The sequence below is a fragment of the Anomaloglossus baeobatrachus genome, chromosome 3 (genome assembly GCF_048569485.1).
Source record: "Anomaloglossus baeobatrachus isolate aAnoBae1 chromosome 3, aAnoBae1.hap1, whole genome shotgun sequence".
Lineage (NCBI taxonomy): Eukaryota > Metazoa > Chordata > Amphibia > Anura > Aromobatidae > Anomaloglossus > Anomaloglossus baeobatrachus.
Window position 1 is genome coordinate 179,784,152 of NC_134355.1, and position 20,003 is coordinate 179,804,154.

Here is a 20,003-nt window from a genome sequence, read left to right on the forward strand (position 1 = left end):
CGAACCGCGCTCAACTCTACTGTTTGCTATAAAAATTGCGTAGCAAAAATGGGCAGGTGTGTAGAATGCAGAGGTGCTGTAGATAGCAGGACAGCAAAGGAAGCCTCAGTTTCTATCCCTGCCAAAGAAAAAATGCAGCAAGGAATTAATTGCCTGAGCTGATGTAGCCAGACGCTGTTATCTAAAGCCCTGCACAGCGTTGGCACGGACCTGCCTAGCAACAATGCCTATGAATGGCTGTAATGTAGCTCTGAAAAGGGCTGAAATTACAAGTAGTCCCTAATCCCTAAAGCGCTGTGTAAATTGCACTGTATGTCTATAGCGCACACAGCAGCAGTGCAGCGGGAGCGGGAGAGGTGACTGTCACCCACCCACAGCAGAGAGATAATGGCGGCGACTGGGAAAATGGCTGGGTCTTATAGGGCAAGGACATGTGACATGCACAGCCTATGACACATGCCCTTGCTTGTCTGGCAAAAATCCACTTTGCTGTCTATGTGTCTGTGATTGGCTGACAGCCTGGCCCGCCCCACTGTACGCGCGGTTAGAAAAAAAAAATGGCGATCGGCATTCTTTCAGCACTCAGCAGCAGCACTGATCTAAACCCCGTCCCCCTCCGCACACTATACGCTGAATTTTGATAATATCATGATTCACAGTGACTCACACTATTAAAGTGAGAAGCCAGCTAGTAACTAGCTACGCTTTTTGTTGATCGAACCGTTCTCAAACGTAACTCGAACTACCCAACTTTTACCAAATCGTTCGAGTTCGTCGAACGACTCGAACACCCCCCAAAATCACTCGAACATGAAATTGGCGAACCTCGAACATCGCTCATCTCTAAACATGTATTCATACCAGTAGCAGCTAATTAAAACCATATAATTCACTGCTTTTTATAAAGGCTCTAAAAGGCTGTAAATACTTATTCTGCTATTTAAACAAAAGTATATATGATAAGTATAGATGTATTTTGATCAAAAGGTCCCAGCTTCCCCGCAGACAGTATGATGCCCCCATAGCAACCCAAACACACAGTATGATGCAATCAGTCACCCCCACACCTTATAATGTTCATACAGCTCATATCACACACAATATAATGGATCCCATAGCCCAGGGGTGGGGCCCGCGATGACATTTAATGCGGCCCCCGGGCACATTCCAGGCTACCCCAGTGCTCGAGCGGCACTTGCGCTTTTGCCAGCCGCTGGCCCTTTAAAATCCCAGTGCGTTATGGGTAGATGCTAGAATGTACGGGCTATTTACAGATCCTGATTGCAGCCCGTACTAGAATGTACGGGCTCTTTTTGGGACCTGACTACAGCCCATACATTCTAGACTGAACCCGGGACTGTGCTCGCATGCTGAGGGTTTACCTTGAGGGCGAGGTAAACAGCGCGCTGTGCTCCAGTCACAGCAGAAGAGGTGCAGCAGATGCCTTCCTGCTGTACATGCCTCCCAGACCTGTGCTATGTGACTCCTCCTCCTCCCCTTGTACTGTGAGTATGCAACCCATCGCTGCCCCCCCCCATCCAGTGCTGTGTACCCCCTAGTACTGTGTGTAGCCCCAAGTGCTGTGTACCCCCTAGTACTATGTGTTGCCCCAAGTGCTGTGTACCCCCCAGTACTGTGTGTAACCCCTCAGTGCTGTGTAATCTGTGCAGCCTCCTAGTGCTGTCAGTGCTGCCACATCGTGCTCTCCCTGCTGCCTCCTAGTGCTGTCACCTAATGCTCTCCATGCTGCCTTTTAGTGCTGTCACTGTCAGTGCTCTTTGTGCTGCCACCTAGTGTTCTTTGTGCTGCCACCTAGTGCTCTTTGTGCTGCCACGTAGTGCTCTTTGTGCTGCCACGTAGTGCTCTTTGTGCTGCCACCTAGTGCTCCCTGTGCTGCCACCTAGTGCTCCCTGTGCTGCCGCCTAGCGCTCTCTGTGCTGCCGCCTAGCGCTCTCTGTGCTGCCGCCTAGTGCTGTCCGTTGTGCCGCCTAGTGCTGTCCGTTGTGCCGCCTAGTGCTGTCCGTTATGCCGCCTAGTGCTGTCCGTTGTGCCGCCGCCTAGTGCTGTTCGTGCTGCCACCTAGTTCTGTCCGTGCTGCCACCTAGTGCTCTCTGTGCTGCCGCCTAGCGCTCTCTGTGCTGCCGCCTAGCGCTCTCTGTGCTGCCGCCTAGCGCTCTCTGTGCTGCCGCCTAGCGCTGTCCTTTGTGCCGCCTAGCGCTGTCCGTTGTGCCGCCTAGCGCTGTCCGTTGTGCCGCCTAGTGCTGTCCGTTGTACCGCCTAGTGCTGTCCGTTGTGCCGTCGCCTAGTGCTGTCTGTGCCCGCCACTAGTGCTGTCCATGCTTAGCATCTCCTGTGATGTATACACCCCTCCTGTGATGTATACGCCCCAGCCTGTCCTGGGATGTATATGCCTCAATGTTTCCTGTGATGTATATGCCTCAGTGTCTCCTGTGATGTATATGCGCCCCAGTGTCTTCTGTGATGTATATGCCCCAGCTTCTCCTGGGATATGTATGCCCCCAGCCTCTCCAGACCAAGACAAACCTGGAAAAGCAGTTGTGAGAAACAAAATGATCAATATCACCGAACATCACAGCCGCTCCAGTCACCACATTAGGGGTGAGTTAATTAATTGTTTGACCAAATATAGCCTGGTCGTTTTCAAGTTGATAATTTGGTGCGGCCCCCGAAGGTTGGTAGAAAATTCCAAATGGCCCCCGACAGTAAAAAGGTTCCCCACCCCTGCCATAGCCCCTCACACAGTATGTTGCCCAAACAGAACCACACACAGTATGATGGTTCTGATGCTGTATTCATGCACTGATATTGGTTCTGGTGATGCATTAATGTACTGATGATGGTTTTGGTGCTGGATGCATGTACTGATGATGGTTATGGTGATTTAATAAATTACTAATGATTCTGATGTTGTATTCATGTACTGATGGTGTTGTTGGTCTGTATTCATGTACTGATTACTTCTGGTGATATATTCATGTACGAATTCTGATTCTGGTGCTGTATTACATAGGATACAGTGATTTGTTTTATATACTAAACTTCTAATGATATAATAACACATTTTATTTATATACTGCCAACATATTCAGCAGCCCTTTACAATTAAGAGGGGGCATGTACACAAAATACAAACAAAACAAAGAAACACATAGTTCAACAGTTACAAGAGGAGTGAGGATCCTGCTCGCAAGCTTATATTTCTGTGGTATTGCAGTATATAGTATTGTATAATCGATCAGATGATTACAGGTTAAAGCCACTAAGGGGACTAAATATAAATGAATGCATACTAAAAAACCAAAATCCCCAAAACAATGAAGGAATTGTGCTTATTTACCATAGGTTTATTGCACTGTGGGGAGGGGCTCCATTTGAATTCTCGTCTCAAGCAGCAGGAAAATCTAGAATCAGCTCTGTGTATGGGGGAGATGGGAGAGATAGCTGTTGCCTGATCAGTCAGAATATCATGGCACTATATAAGTAACTGGAAACACAATATCCATATCTTAAATCATAACCATCAATTAGATAACTCTGTGCATATGCCAAGAGGCAATATAGACTCCTAATGAAAACATCAAGCCTCAATGCTTCTCTTTGTATGCCGTTTTTGTGCTGATATTCATGCATAGTGAACCACAGAGATGTTGAAATGGCAAAATGATATGTTAAGAAACAATGAAATGGAAGTAAGACTAAGCAGATTGTGATAAATATGAATCAGCTGATCAGAAAATTAAAGTTAAAGATTGCTTTATGTGAAAAGATGCTAAATAGCAAAAGAGAGCTACAACTGTGTGGGGCTTTGAAGTAATGACCTAAACATAAAGGAAATGTGTGTTTAAATGTGAATAGATTTTCCATGTTTGCATGTAAGATCACAAAGTAAATGATAACCTGTTAAAGACAATCTGTCAGCAGGATTTTGTTTTGTAAACTGAGGAAAGCATGCTGTAGGGGTTAAAACACAGATTTCAGAGATGGGTCTCTTATCAAGGTTTGTGCCATTGTTTACCTGCAATGTTTGTTTTGGCAACAGGAGATTATCATTGCTGGACTACATAGCCTTCTGCCAGGTAGTCCGGCACGACCCCTGCTGTGATTAGCAGCTCACTATCTATAGACAATGTTCATACAGAGCCTGGTGTGGATGGGAGCAGCTTTCTCAGCTCTGCTGCACTTCTAAATCTGAAAACTCTGATTTTGTCAGAACTGCTGCACCCATTAAGCTAAGTAAATGCGAGGCCTGAGAGCAGTATACAGCCATGCCGGAGCCTCGGTAAGAGCAGCGCTCCTGCTCCCATCCCCCTATCCCTTCTACCAACATTTTTAATCACCGGATTCCCATCCCCATAGACTTATATGAGGATGGGAATCCGACTCGGAACAGGATTTTAGAAACTGGATAACCGTGATCAGTTGGTCCCGGTTATCTGAGAGTCCGCTCATCCCTATTACCCACAGATATGTAATAATCACGTATACTTATCATGGTCATTTATGTTTGGCATACCTTAGTTTTTCACTTTGAGCTTGTATTCAGTATGTGTAGCAATGTAAATACAGTATCACTAGTAAGTTACTACTAGTATGAACATATATAAACAAAATAGAGAGCAGGAATTTAAAGTGCATATAAAAGAATATTTGATTTAATACAGTATAACACAATAGAGACATCATATAATTACAAACAATTGCATAGGATACAAGACTTAAGGGTGCTTTACACGCTGCGAGATCGCTACCGATATATCGTCGGGGTCACGTCGTTAGTGACGCACATCCGGCGCCGGTAGCGACATCGCAGCATGTGACACCAAGGAGCGACGATCAAAGATCGCAAAATCGTTTAAAAACGGTGATCGTTGACACGTCACTCCTTTTCTTAATATCGCTGCTGCCACATGTACGATGTTGTTCGTCGTTCCTGTGGCATCACACATCGCTATGTGTGACACCGCAGGAACGACGAACATCTCCTTACCTGCGTCCACCGGCAATGCGGAAGGAAGGAGGTGGACAGGATGTTACGTCCCGCTCACCTCCGCCCCTCCGCTTCTATTGGCCGGCCGCTTAGTGACGCCACAGTGACGTCGCTATGACGCCAGATGCACCTCCCCCTTAAGGGAGGGATTGTTCGGCGGTCACAGCGATGTCGCTGACAAGGTATGTGCATGTGACGCTGCCGTAGCAATAATGTTTGCTACTCCAGCGAGCACCAAATGTCGCACGAACGACGAGGGCGGGTGCTATCGCGCTCGATATCGCTAGCAATCGCTAGCGATGTCGCAGCATGTAAAGTACCCTTAACACTCTTATCCCAAGAACCACTGGGTAGGCTAGTAACAAATGATCAGATATAGGGATAATGATAAGGTGTCACTGTACATATACATATATATATATATATCTATATATATAATTGCCTTATTCTGTCTGTCTGTCTGTCTGTCTGTCTGTCTGTCATGCTCCGAAATTGTGTCCTTACGGTGACACAAAGCTGATTGGCCGCTGGGCTCGCCATGGCCCCGCCCCCCACACGGATTGGCCTCTCGCCCCGGCTCTCTGCAGGCCCCGCCCCCCTCACGCAATGCACGCTCGCTGTGGCCCAACTGACACGGGGCTCTGATTCCCAGGTGAGTACACACACACACATCAGATCACACTCACTCTCACACACACCTCACACATCACATCCACACATCACATCCACACATCACAACATGCTGGGATATCGCTTGCTTCTACACCGGCTCCGTCAGGATCCCGGCAGCGCCAGACATAACCTTGCGATGCTGGGATCTTAACGGAGGCCGTGAAAGCTGGTAACCATTATACACATCGGGTAACTAAGGTCCCTTAGTTACCCGATGTGTATCATAGTTACCAGTGTACACCGGCTCACACTCACTCTCACACACACCTCACACACACATCACATCGCATCCACACATCAAGGTCCTGCAGCTGCGGAACATACATAACATAACAGCACACACACACACACAAATCAGATCACACTCACTCACACACACACATCACATCGCATCCAAATACTCACAACATCCTGGGATATCGCTTGCTTCTCGGCGGCGATATTGTGCTGTGAGCTTCCAGGACCTGACGGAGGATCACATGGCCAGAAGCATGTGATATCCCCGGATGTTGTGAGTATCAGCGCGTATGTGCAATATCGTCAGTGTCTGTGTGTGTGAGTGTATGCGATCGGGTGTGTGTGAGTGGATGCGATCGGTTGTGTGTGTGAGTGGATGCGATCGGTTGTGTGTGTGAGTGGATGCGATCGGTTGTGTGGGTGAGTGGATGCGATCGGTTGTGTGGGTGAGTGGATGCGATCGGTTGTGTGGGTGAGTGGATGCGATCGGGTGTGGGTGAGTGTCGGCAGAGGAGCACGGCGTGCTGGAGGAGGCTGGGAGCAGAGAGGCTGATCTTGGGGAAGGCTGGGAGGGGGAGGCTGATGCTGAGGGAGGCTGGAAGGAGAGAGGCTGAGCAAACGTGCTCCATCAGCCATACTGCGCACTCCCCATCGTGCTGCATCCCCCATGCTGCGCACTCCCAAACGTGGTCCATCCGCCATGCTGCGCACTCCCAAACGTGGTCCATCCGCCATGCTGCGCACTCCCAAACGTGCTCCATCCGCCATACTGCGCACTCCCAAACGTGCTCCATCCGCCATACTGCGCACTCCCCATCGTGCACCATCCGGCATGCTGCGCACTCCCAAGCGGATGGAGCATGATGGGGGGTGCGCAGCATGGCGGATGGAGCACGTTTGGGAGTGCGCAGCATGGCGGATGGAGCACGTTTGGGAGTGCGCAGCATGACGGATGGAGCACGTTTGGGAGTGCGCAGCATGACGGATGGAGCACGTTTGGGAGTGCGCAGCATGCCGGATGGTGCAGGATGGGGAGTGCGCAGTATGGCGGATGGAGCACGTTTGGGAGTGCGCAGTATGGCGGATGGAGCACGTTTGGGAGTGCGCAGCATGGCGGATGGAGCACGTTTGGGAGTGCGCAGCATGGCGGATGGACCACGTTTGGGAGTGCGCAGCATGGCGGATGGAGCACGTTTGGGAGTGCGCAGCATGGCGGATGGAGCACGTTTGGGAGTGCGCAGCATGGCGGATGGAGCACGTTTGGGAGTGCGCAGCATGGCAGATGGAGCACGTTTGGGAGTGCGCAGCATGCCGGATGGTGCACGATGGGGAGTGCGCAGTATGGCGGATGGAGCACGATGGGGAGTGCGCAGCATGGCGGATGGAGCACGTTTGGGAGTGCGCAGCATGGCGGATGGAGCACGTTTGGGAGTGCGCAGCATGGCGGATGGACCACGTTTGGGAGTGCGCAGCATGGCGGATGGACCACGTTTGGGAGTGTGCAGCATGGCGGATGGAGCACGTTTGGGAGTGCGCAGCATGGCGGGTGGAGCACGTTTGGGAGTGCGCAGCATGGTGGATGGAGCATGATAGGGGGTGCGCAGCATGGCGGATGGAGCACGTTTGGGAGTGCGCAGCATGGCGGATGGAGCACGTTTGGGAGTGTGCAGCATGGCGGATGGAGCACGTTTGGGAGTGTGCAGCATGGCGGATAGAGCACGATGGGGAGTGCGCAGCATGGCGGATGGAGCACGTTTGGGAGTGCGCAGCATGGGGGATGCAGCACGATGGGGAGTGCGCAGTATGGCGGATGGAGCACGTTTGGGAGTGCGCAGCATGGCGGATGGACCACGTTTGGGAGTGCGCAGCATGGCGGATGGAGCACGTTTGGGAGTGCGCAGCATGGGGGATGCAGCACGATGGGGGGTGCGCAGCATGGGGGATGGAGCACGATGGGAGGTGCACACCTCCCCCCAACACACACACACACACACACACACTAGGAATCACAAACAACGCCCTACACAGACACCCACACACACAGACAACGCTGCACACACAAATATACGCACATACTGCACAACACACACATTGCTCAAAACATACCTCCCCCCAAAACACACCACACCCACACAAACCGCACAACACACACACACACACACAACGCTACAGACACACAGCGCTCCACAAACAACGCAACACACATACAACACCGCTCTCACCCCCCGCGACACTCAGAACATGTACAGCGCCCTACACAAACACTTGGTAACTACACACAACAACATCTATATATATATATAACAAAAATCATACATGAACTACACAATACGTAAATTCTAGAATACCCGATGCGTAGAATCGGGCCACCTTCTAGTATATATATATATATATAAAAAAAAAAAAAATAGTATAATCTGATAAGTTGACCAGTATCAAAAATATGCAAAAGATGTAAAGGTATCTTAAGACATCACTAACCTCTTAAAGGAAGACATCAGATATTGGGGTAAAGAAAGTGCTGCTATGCAAATATAGTAATCTAATCTAATAAAATGACCAGTGTCAGTAATATGCAACAAAAAAGGGGGTGGTAAGGCACCTAAAGATAACACTTACCCCTTCAAAATTGGTGATTCAGAGGTACAGGGGTAGCGTGACCTCCAATGGCCGTTTCGCGGGAGAACACCCGCTTCTTCCAGGAAGAGTGTATGATGTCTTTATTGTGTTATATTAAATAAAATATTCTTTTATATGCACTTTAGTTCAAATCAAATTTTATTACGAAGACAAACCGTCAAAATGCAAGTACACTACAAATCATAGATTGGTTTGTTGAATTACATATTTAACAGAAAATGTCTTGATACCAGATCACATTTGAAACAGAAAGATTGAGCTAATCAAGGTCAAAATACAAGGAAGCTTGATTCTGTAAACAAATGACTAAGGTAAACAGACCAGTAAAAAAAGAATACAGTAAAAGAAAGGAATCAAGAATAGTAAAAAGGAAAGGGAAGAAAGAAAAGAGTAGTCCTGCATGGATAGCTTAACCCCCCGCATGTTTTGGTACCCTCAGCCAGATTCCCGGGTCACCTGACAATCCAGAGTCCGAATTCCGGAGAATCTCTAAACAGTACCCAAGGGGTCCAAGTGTCAAGAACCTTCTTCGAAGTATCCGTTGCCTGGTCTATCATCTCCTCCATTCGGAAGAGCTCAAGGAGCTCTGCCACGAGTTTAGTCTTAGAGGGGGGCTTCTACTGTTTCCATAGTCTAGGAATCAGCCTCCTAGCAGCCACCAGGAAGTGTCGGAGCAGGTTCCTCTTGTACTTGAAGATAGAGAAGTCACTCAAAAACAAAGGATCAAGCTTGGGGGAGGGCTGAACCCGAGACACTGAGACCATATTGAATAGATCAAACACATCCTCCTTAAATGTTCTGATAAAAGGACAGCACCATCAGATGTGTATGTAAGAACCCCTTCCCCTCAAACATCTCCAACAGGTGTCAGGATCCCCGGGAAACATCGCCCTAATGGTCGTCGGGCATCTGTACCATCTGGTTAAAATTTTATAGCTCCTCACCTGTGTTAGTTTGCACACTGATGAGTGCTGTGTAAATAGCAAGATCTTGGCATGATCCTCCTTGGAGCGAGGTCTTACCAAATACTCCTCCCACTTAGAGAAGAAGTAGAGCGGGGTACTCCTTGCTGAAAAATCTACCAAGAACAAGCTGTACAACAATGAGACAGTGTGGGCCGGAGGCTCGTTACCTAAGCATAAATGTTCGAAGGGTGTAAGTGTCCAAAAGAGGTTGCTATGAGGTGATAGAGATTTAATGTAATTCCTTACTTGTTCATAAAGGAGCCACGCACCCGGAGGAATGTCCATCCCAAGAAAAAAGGAAGAGAGTGTTTTTTCATCTGAGCGAAGAATATAATCATTGACAATTGGGTGCTGATATCTTCGTTTATGAAGGATAGCGATGTTATGCAAACCTGCTGGAAACATGGGATTCCCACATAGAGATGTGAGGGGGCCCAGTAATGTTGTGAGGTGGACTGTCCTGAAACTCTGCCTAACCCATTTAGATATGTTCTGAACCAGAAAAGAATGCGTCTGATGAGTTGTTTGGGGTACGCCTGGAGACCAGATCTCTGCAAATGGACTAATGTCTGACTTGGCAATCTCAATATCTACCCACTGTTTATTACCCTTGTGGTGGGACATATCTAAAAGACAAGTACCTAGTGAAGCATAACTTTAAAGACAAAAGTCAGGTAGACCAGCTCTGCCCTCCCTCTTAGTTCTACATAGTATCTGGAAAGATATGCGGGGTCTTTTATTGGCCCAGATAAATTTACCTATCAGCAACTTAAGATGAGAGAAGAAGGATGCTGGGAGGCAAATGTGAATAGCCTAAAAAAAGTGTAAAAGACGGGGCAAAAGCTCCATTTTGATGGCAATGATCCTGCCAAACCAAGAAAGGTTCAGTGTGTTCCATTTTGCCAGATCTTGTTCTGCTATGTGTAACATCTTATAGAAGTTTACGGTAAACACACTAGATATGTCTGCCGAAAGTATAATGCCTAGGTAGGTAAGAGAATCTGTCTGCCATTTGTAGGGCAAAGAGGAACGCAATTGCGTCACCATATGAGATGCTAGTGATATATTAAGCATTTTGATTTGTGTGACTTGATCTTAAAATTGATGAGGTGTCCAAACCTAGAGAACTCTGAAAGCTGGTTCGGAATACTGGTGACGGGTGATGTAATTTAGAGTAGCAAATCATCCACAAAGAGGGCCAACTTATGTTTACCAGTTCCGATAGTAACCCCTCTTATGGATGGATTACACTTGATCGCCCCAGCCAGGAATTCCATAGTTAGGACATATAGCAATGGGCAATGGGGAGAGTGGGCATCCCTGCCTAGTGCCATTACATATGCAGAAAGGGCGTGATAGAGCACCGTTTACCCTAACTTGTGTGGTTGGCGAGGCGTATAGGGCTGAAGTTCTGTTAAGCATACCTTCTCCCAAACCCACACTTTTTATGTGTCTGGAACATAAATTCCCAATGCACCCTGTCGAAGGCCTCTTCGGCATCGATCAACAAGGTGCACATAGGAATGTCCCTTTTCTTTACCCAATCCACCAAAGAGACCGTCTTAATGATATTATCTCTCGCCTCTCTGCTGGGGACAAATCCCCCCTGGTCCAGATTTATGAGCATTGGAAGAAGCAACCACAGCCTATTAGCTATTAGTTTTGCATATAGTTTGATGTCTGTATTGATAAGAGATATCGGGCGATAACTACTACAAAGGAGGGGAAACCATCATAAATTAACCCCTGAGAGCCTATATCCTATAGGTCAGAGGGATAGATGCATAACTCCATAATTGACAATAAAAAAGAGGAGGATAAGGAGCATAACATGCAATTTTTTTTTTTTTTTTTATTGATATTTAAAAAGTGATTTGATCAATTTTCATTTATCAAAGTATCAGAAGAATCAGACAAACATATGACAAAAGGACAGTGAGCATGTAAAATTCATGGTAATGGCTTCTTGTGGGTGATGGGGTAAGGGGTATATGATAAATATGCCGATATACCTCTTTCATAAAGTGCAAGTGAATGTGCCAAATGAGAAGAATTCCCAGGGGGTACCAATAATGTATAGTCTGGTAAACAGAGTGTCAAAAATACTATCAGTAATAATAAGTACCAGAAATAATTTTCACAGCCCACACTAGAGGTAACAATCCTGGGAAAAAGGCATATAGTGGTGAGACATATACCACCCCCCCCAGTTATGAAGACCCTTAAGATCCTCCAGCTTATTTGTATTATTGAGGATAATCTTTCTGTGGTCCTGGAGCTCACTTAACACAGCCTCTTGTGATTTCTCCCCCTTCTCCACCCTGAAGGTGAATGCAGCCTTTAGAGAATGCAGCTCCTTCCTGTATGCGGCCTCCGCGTGCTCTGCGGTGTACCTTGATTTAGGTAGCGGTCCATGTGCGCTGGGAATTTCTCTCCCTTAGTGCCTGCTCCGGAGGGTTAACTGGGACTGCCCATATGATCAGGGTAATGGCGGCTCTGGTTATAGTGACGGTATTGGTGAATGCCAGGGATAGCTCAAGACGCGCGCATCCTACCTGGCCAATAGCAAGCCAAGCCCCTTTTATATGCACTTTACATTCCTGCTCTGTTTTGTTTATATTTGATCTTGGGGAGTGTTCCATCTTGTGGTCATCCTTTGGGGCCTATTTGTGCTCTCTATTAAGCATGACCACTTTGAGACACTATCTATAGACCATGAGTCTTTTTATTTTTGTTGGATAGTATGAACATATATAGATGGATAGACACCACTTTGCTCCCTGAGGTCTTGGGCATCATTAGAACAGTGATGTCCCTCTGCCATTTCACTTACTGAGTGTCATTCACACTATCACAGACACAAGGCTACACAGATTGCAGAACAGATTTGGACTCTATGAAATAACTGCTGCCAGCTTCTTATAGTGGCTTCCTTCAAGCTGGGGTAAGGAAGCTAACATCTCAAAGCTGCCTTTGATTAAGAAAAAAAATCCATAAATAATAAATATGGCTGAATAAGTGTCAGCACAACACACTGTATACCATGCCTATAAATTCAAATTCATTGTTAACTACCCTTGTCGGAGAAGGTCTATAGTTTTTAGAATGAAAACCATCAGATCCACATTATAGTAATGCACATTTTATCACCTACATGAAACAGAGGAAAACATTGCATTTTACAATGGAAGGAAAGGCCACCTCGTTAATTACATTTCATTACTCATGGAAACCTGACGTTTTAACATATGAACTCAATATTACATGACTATTACAATATGTAACAATTTACAATACAATTGGTTAAAACAGTAACGTAGCTCAGGTCAGGAGAACGACGGTTGGAGCCAAGGTGGCGCAGATGATGGTTTATAAATTGATATATACATATTGCAATTCAAAGCAGAAAACTTGTTAAAATATGCTAAGATTAGTGGCTATATACTGTGTGTGCAATGTAATAGCCTTTTTTTATGCACCCTTTAATAGGAACCTGTCGTGAGGATTTTATACCTCACACTAATGGCATTTATTTACAGAAACTTTCATGGTGATTAAACCCATACCTTTTTGTTAAACATCTGTATTACAGTTTTGGAGAAATCTAACGTTGAAATCAAATGTTCACCGCCGGCCTCCTGTGTTTGGCCCCCTTCACATGTCCGTGATTCCGGTACATGTGGCATCCATATACACATGTATATATGTGTACGCGTTATATATTATGGTTCTGCTTACATGTCTATGTTTTCACATGGACTGTGTGTGCCACACGGAGACATTTCCATTTTTACTGGCAGCATAGATGACAAGGGCCAATACAAATGTATGGGTCCATGCAAAACACATACTGAACATGGATGGCAACCGTGTGCCATATGTGTGATGTACCAGAATTAAATGACTGATCTTTATGTGTAAAGATGTGCAAAGATTATAGATAGATAATAGATATATAGTTAGATGATAGATAGACAGATAAATAGCTAGATAGATTGCTCACAGCTTTTTATTAACCAATATAAACAAATAATTAAATTAAAAAAACTACGTCTGAGTAAATTAAACATTGACAAATCCCCAGGGCCAGATGGCATTCATCCACGAATATTGAGGGAATTGAGCTCCGTAATCGACAGACCGCTGTATCTCATCTTTTTAGACTCGCTTGTAACAGGGTTGGTGCCTCAGGATTGGAGGATTGCTGATGTGGTACCGATATTTAAGAAAGGTAAGAGGGTAGATCCAGGAAACTACCGTCCAGTAAGCCTGACATCAGTAGTATGCAAAGTTTTTGAGGGCATTTTAAGGGATGACATGCAAAAATATGTTGCAGAAAATAATATAATAACTGACAGACAGCATGGATTCATGAAAGATAAGTCGTGTCTAACCAACCTGTTGGGGTTCTATGAGGGGGTAAGTGCAAACCTGGATATTGGTAATGCAGCTGATGTGATTTATTTGGACTTTGCAAAGGCATTTGATACTGTACCACATAATAGCCTTATACTAAAGCTCCAGAAGCAAGGACTAGGGGACACAATATGCAACTGGGTAAGGAATTGGCTAAAAGATAGGAAACAAAGAGTAGTCATAAATGGAACATTCTCTAAATGGGCCATAGTCAGCAGTGGGGTGCCGCAGGGATCTGTGCTAGGACCAATTCTTTTTAATCTCTTTATTAATGACCTTGTGGATGGGATTGATAGTAAAGTGTCAGTCTTTGCTGATGACACCAAACTATGTAGGATATTAAAAACTAACCTTGATAGTATAATATTACAAAAAGATCTGGATAAGATGTCAGAATGGGCAGATACTTGGCAAATGAGATTTAATGTTGATAAATGTAAAGTAATGCACCTAGGACGGAGTAATCCTATAACTGCGTATACATTAAATGGAAGTAAACTCGGGACTACAGAACAGGAGAAGGACTTGGGTATTCTCATTACAAATAAGCTGAGCAGCAGCACTCAATGTCAAGCAGCAGCTGCAAAAGCAAACAAGATTCTAGGGTGTATAAAAAGAGAGATTAGATCTCGGGATCCCATCGTATTGTTACCCCTCTATAAATCACTTGTAAGGCCACATCTGGAATATGGGGTCCAGTTTTGGACTCCACATTTTAAAAAGGACATTCAGAAGTTAGAGTCAGTTCAAAGGCAGGCAACTAGACTACTACAAGGAATGGAAGACCTCCCATATGATGACAGGTTGAAAAAGTTAGATATGTTTAGCTTAGAAAAAAGACGTCTCATAGGAGATCTCATTTATATGTATAAATATATGTGTGGTCAATATAAAGGACTGGCACATGACTTATTTCTTCCGAAAACAATACTAAAGACCAGGGGACACTCACTGCGATTGGAAGAAAAGAGATTCCGGCAGCTAAATAGGAAAGGGTTCTTTACAGTTAGAGCAGTCAGACTGTGGAATACCCTACCACAAGAGGTAGTAATGGCAGATACTATAACAGCTTTCAAAAAAGGGCTGGATGATTTCCTCAGTACACACAACATCGTTGGTTATAAATGACTAAGTGACCAAATGTAGAACTGGTGGAGGAGGGTTGAACTAGATGGACCTAGGTCTTTTTTCAACCTTAGTAACTATGTAACTATGTAATATGTGGGTTCCGCCAGTTTTTGTACCATCAAAGGTAAAGCAGACAGCTGTGAGCTGATATTATCAGGCTGGGAATGGCCATGGTTATTGGGCCCTTCGCAGGCAAAAAATACCAGCCCACAGCCACCCCTGAAGTGGAGCATCTCATGTTATGCTCCCATTCTGGCACTTTGCCTTGGCTCTTCCCAAAGTGCTGGTGCTTTGGCAGTCGGGGTAATGGTAATTGGGGTTGATGTCAGCTGTGAAGTGTCCAAAAACACAGCTGGCATCAAGCCCTGTTGCTGGTAATGGATAGTTCTCTATCAGACATTACTAGCCCAGGAATAAAAAGGAAAAACACAAAACACAAAACACACACAAAAATATTTTATTGAAAAAAAACACTGCCCTACCTTTACCCTCATTCACCACTTTATTAAATAAAACGTAATCCTACGCTAGCTATTTATCTATCCAGCTATCATCTAACTAGCTACTTAGCTATTACCTATCTATCTAGCATTATCTTTGCACATCTTTATAAAAATCAGTAGGTTATTGAATGCATTTTATTCTGGTACGTGTCATACGGACGGCACACTGATGACACACAAATGACACACTGATGAAACACTAATGACATACTGATAGCAAACAGATGACACACAAATTGAAGAAAAACAAAGAAAAAAACGGCTGGATGGTCAAAACGGAACATGGCACACATGTGTTTCTTTATGTGCGCATGTGAAGGGGGCCTCAAACTGAAATAGCACGATAGGCAATCACTGAAAAAAAGAATGATCTGTCAGTTGGGTGATAGTGAAGCAGGGCAGGAGAGCTGCAAGTGCAATGTCCTACCCTAGAGCACTTACAGTTAATTTCCAAATGAGCTGAACAACAAGGGTATGTATTTCAGGATTGAAAGGAGAGAGCCACTGTTCTTAAAAAGACGCACGCATGCATGAGATTTCCATAAGCCAGTGGTGACGTTCGCTCATTGACATCATGGTATCACGCCCACAGGGGAGTGATACCACGGAAAAAGGGCAGACAATTTGGGGCAAATTAACGCCCTTGTGACTAGTAGCAGTGCTCATTAGCATAGGGAAATCATACGTTATAAACCTTTTTTATACTTTGCTTTTACACAATATTATTAGACAGGGTTTTTTAGCCCACACATATCCCTGCTGCAAGGTTAAAGGGAATATGGGACCTGACAGGTTCACTTTAAAACCTAATCAATGTACTGCTGCACCATTTGCTCTCTGTAAATTTACCTACTGACTTAGCATATATTATGTCTTTTTGGCAAGGCTTGAATAATTAGAATTGAAAAGTTTGTCAAAAATTAATTATAGTGTTATACAAAATGTATGTTAAGAAAAAAGTGACAATAGCAATCAAAAGGGAGGTGTAAAAGAAATAGAACCCATCACAAGGCTAAGAATGTGGGAGTTGCTAACAGCAGAATCACCACTAATGGCATTAGCTGTTCAGGGAGAAGCACTACTACAAGGTGGCCATAAACTAACCTAAGATGTTTGGAGCCGTGTGCAGACTGACCCAGTGGGCAGAATTGGCTGAAAATTGGTATGTGTGCTATTCAAGGCATGGGGAAACGGAAGGCATCTTAAAAACATTTCTAACAAAACTCTCCACCAGGTGAAAAAGTGGCACTGTACAGAGAGCGAGCGGCCCAAAAACTGTGTGCCAATAATTGGAGATGTCACAATTAGAGATGAGCGAACCTCTAGAGGCTTGAGTTTGACTTGGTTCGTCGAACAGAGGCCGCGTTCGAGTTCGGTTCGGCGAGCCGTTCGACGAACTTCTCGAACCCCATTGAAAACAATGGGAGGCAAACAGAAACACAAAACATTATAAATGTACACATACAGTTAATAAACATTGCCATAACACTTACCTGTCCCTGCGATCCGTCCTGCACTCTGTCTCCAGCTGCTTTTCCTTCCTGATAATCGCTGCATCCTCCCGGTAACCAGCACTGATGATAGGACCTATCGTGACGTCAAAATAGCATGTGACCAGTCACGTGTCTATTATCTCATTGGCTACAGGCTGGTCACATGGCTTTGACATCACGCTAGGACCTGTCAGTGCATCTCTCCAGTACGCGGTGATCGTTTGTGTATCTCCGTGTACCGGCGACATGCTCTGGCACACGGTCGACTCCCCGTTCTGCTTCCCCGTTCCGTTATTCACCGGCTGCCACAGCCGGTTAATAATGGAGATCACTGTTGCTATAGAAACGCGCCTGTGAGGGGTGACGTCACCGCTTACAGCCAGCAGCACTGATCACTCACGGTGTGAATTCTGCACGGGGAACAGCAGCTTCTTTCTCCCATGCAGTGCTGCTGATGTAGCAGAGCTGCATGGGTTGAAGGAGAAAGAAGACAGAAGACCATGGATCGTGGAGGGATAAGAGGGAGTAATAAACATGGAGTCTCTAACTGTGTCTGTGTATTTATTTATATTAAAGTATTTTTTCTCTGTGTGGTGTCTTTTTTTTTTAACCCTTTATTGGAGATTCTTAATGGCTGGGTCAAACTTGCCTGACATTAAGAATCTCTGACTTAATACTAGCTAGTAAAACAAAGCTAGTATTAACTCATTATTACCCAGCGAGCCATCGGCATCAGGGCAGCTGGAAGAGTTGGAGACAGCACCAGATGATGGCGCTTCTATGAAAGCGCCATTTTCTGGGGTGGCTGCGGACTGCAATTCGCAGCAGGGGTGCCCAGAAAGCTCGGGCTAACCTGTGCTACGAATTCCAATCCCCAGCTGCCTAATTGTACCCGGCTGGACACAAAAATGGGGCGAAGCCCACGTCGTTTTTTTTTTTTAATTACTTCATTAAATTCATGAAATAATTGAAAAAAGGGGCTTCCCTATATTTGTAGTTCCTAGCCAGGTACAAATAGGCAGCTGGGGGATGGGGGGAGCCCGTACCTGCCTGTTGTACCTGGCTAGCATACAAAAACATGGCGAAGCTCACGTCATTTTTTTTGTAGTTTTTTGGCAAAAAAAAATAAAAAGTGCTTCCCTGGATTTTCCATTGCCAGTGAAGGTAAAACCAAGCAGTGGGGTTTAGCAGCCAGTAGCTGCTTCGATTACCCTTAGCTAGCAATACAAAAAATGCAGCGGGAGCCCATATATTTTTTTTAATTATTTACTTAAATAACTAAAAAAAAAAGGGCTTCCCTGTATTTTGATTGGCTGACATCACAGTACTGTAAAAATAAATCTTTAAAAAAAATGATGTAGCGCTCCGCGGTATTTTTGATTCTCAGCGCAGATGAAGCAGACAGCTACGGGTTGCCAGCCCCATCTGCCTGGCGTTACCTTGGCTGGCAATCAAAATAAAGGGAAGCCCATTAATTTTTTTTATTTAAAAAAATAGTTAAAAAAAAAATGACGTGGGGTCCCCCCATTTTTGATAGCCAGCTAGGGTAAAGCAGACGGCTGTAGCCTCAAAACAACAGCTGTCAGCTTTACCGAGGTTGTTGTTCCAATGTGGAGGTCACCCCAGGCTCTTTTTTTTATAATTATTTTATAAATATTAATAATTACAAAAAAAAGTAGGGTCACCCCCAAATTGGATCACCAGCCAAGGTAAAGCGGACAGCTGTGGTCTGGTATTCTCAGGGTGGAAAGGTCCATAGTTATTGGCCCTTCACAGCCTAAAAATAGCAGGCCGCAGGCACCCCAAAAGTGGAGCATCCACTAGATGCGCCAATCCTGGCGCTTCACGTGCCCTGGTGCGGTGGCAAACGGGGTAATAAATGGGGTTGATACTAGCTGTAAGGTCACCTGACATCAAGCCCAGCAGTTTGTGATGTCATGGCGTCTATCAGATACCCGATATCACAAACTGTCAGTACTAACAAAACAAATAGACAACAAAAAATGTATTTGAAAAAACACTCCCCAAAACATTCTCTTTTTCACCAATTTATTGTAAGGAAAAAAAATAAGGGGGTCCCACGATGACTCTGGACCGTCTAGAATATGGGAGGTCACGCTCAGGGAACGTATCCCCCATTTTCTAGGAGTGCAGACCCTCCATGTGAGGAGTGTGGGTGCAATGAATCTGCACCCACTCTCCCCGGGTCCACAGCAGCAGAGTCCATGTCGTCGTAACTGTTGCTACCAAAGCTGCAATGCCCTGCTCATGAGGTAAGGGCATGCCTAATCAGGAGAACTATTCTACATTTTCCAAATATTGGTATTTGCTGATATTATTGCTATTCCACCTACTATATATTGGGGATAGGATTTTTGGAGATGGAATACCCCTTTAAGTCCAGTTATCCAGCTGAATGAATACTAAACAACAGAGCTCGCTATTTAGACATGTTTTCTTGTGGCGTAGAACGGACTCTCATGTTTGGTAGTCGTTCAGCAGGGCAACTATAAAATCAAATACCTCCATTTGGAAATGTAGTATAGCTCTCCTGATCAACTATGTTCCTTACCTCATGAGCAGGGCATTGCAGTAGCTTACAGATGCATGGTTACCACGACTCACTGTGTCTGAACATAGGAAGCTGAGCTGACAGACGCTCTGTGCATGCGACAGCATCTATTGTGAAGGAGTGGGCCGCGGGGGGATCAACGCTGCACAGGTACCGTGGAACACCGGGGAACACTGGTGTGGTTATAGGGGGTGACCTGGCAGGGCCTGGGGAGGGGGTTTCTGTCACATGTGTCATGGCACATGCGACAGAAATCAGAGGAGTAGGGTGAATGCGGCCGGCGCGCTGCTGTGCGTGCGGCCATCTTGGATTTCCGGGAGGGGGCCGGGGGGGGCACTTTGGCGACACCGGGGGACCAGAGGGGACCGG

At 45.6% G+C, this 20,003-nt stretch overlaps 1 protein-coding gene across 5 annotated transcripts in view; it reads right to left on the bottom strand.

The window, feature by feature from the left end:
* The window catches only part of SMYD3 (SET and MYND domain containing 3), a 1,114,514-nt gene that overhangs the window by 128,518 nt on the left and 965,993 nt on the right, over window positions 1-20,003 (bottom strand). The window lies entirely within an intron of this gene.